Below are 843 nucleotides of genomic sequence, written 5' to 3' on the forward strand. Positions count from 1 at the left end.
GTTGATTCGGTCGCCTGAGATAGAAATGGAGAGGTCTAGGAAGGGGAGGGAGGAGTCTGAGACAGTCCAGGTGAATTTGAGGTCGGGGTGGAAGGTGTTGGTAAAGTGGATGAACTGTTCAACCTCCTCGTGGGAGCACGAGGCAGCGCCGATACAGTCATCGATGTAGCGGAGGAAAAGGTGGGGGGTGGTGCCAGTGTAGCTGCGGAAGATGGACTGTTCCACATATCCTACGAAGAGGCAGGCATAGCTGGGGCCCATGCGGGTGCCCATGGCTACTCCTTTGGTTTGGTTAGAAGGAAATGGGCCAAGTGCAGGGAAATTGGGTTAGTTTGGACAGACATTTTGGTCAGCATTGACCAGTTTGGGCCGAAGAGCCTGTTTCCATGCTGTTGGAATCTCTGACCAACCCTGCAAGGAGCATCCACCCAGAATCACCCTCTCCCTGTATTCCCCATGGCTAACCCACCTAACTTACACATCCCTGAACACTACGGGCAATTTAGCACGGGCCAATTCACCTGACCTGCACATTTTCACAGTGTGGGAGGAGACTGGAGCACCCGGAGGAAACCCGCACAGACACGGAGAGAATGTGCAAACTCCGCACAGACAGCCACCCAAGGTTGAAGTCAAACCTGAGCCCCTGACACTGTGAAGCAGTAGTGCTAACCACCGTGCCACCGTGCCACCCAGTTGCCTGTCTTCTGCTATATTATGGTGCATGTGCCGATTTCATGTCTCGTAACAGCTCTTCAAATAAATAAATACTGTACACACTTATGTAAAGGTTGAATTTTTTAGATTATTTTTAAAGGTTCAATTTATCGAGTCGACTATTAC

This window comes from Chiloscyllium plagiosum, chromosome 13, assembly GCF_004010195.1.
Source record: "Chiloscyllium plagiosum isolate BGI_BamShark_2017 chromosome 13, ASM401019v2, whole genome shotgun sequence".
NCBI lineage: Eukaryota > Metazoa > Chordata > Chondrichthyes > Orectolobiformes > Hemiscylliidae > Chiloscyllium > Chiloscyllium plagiosum.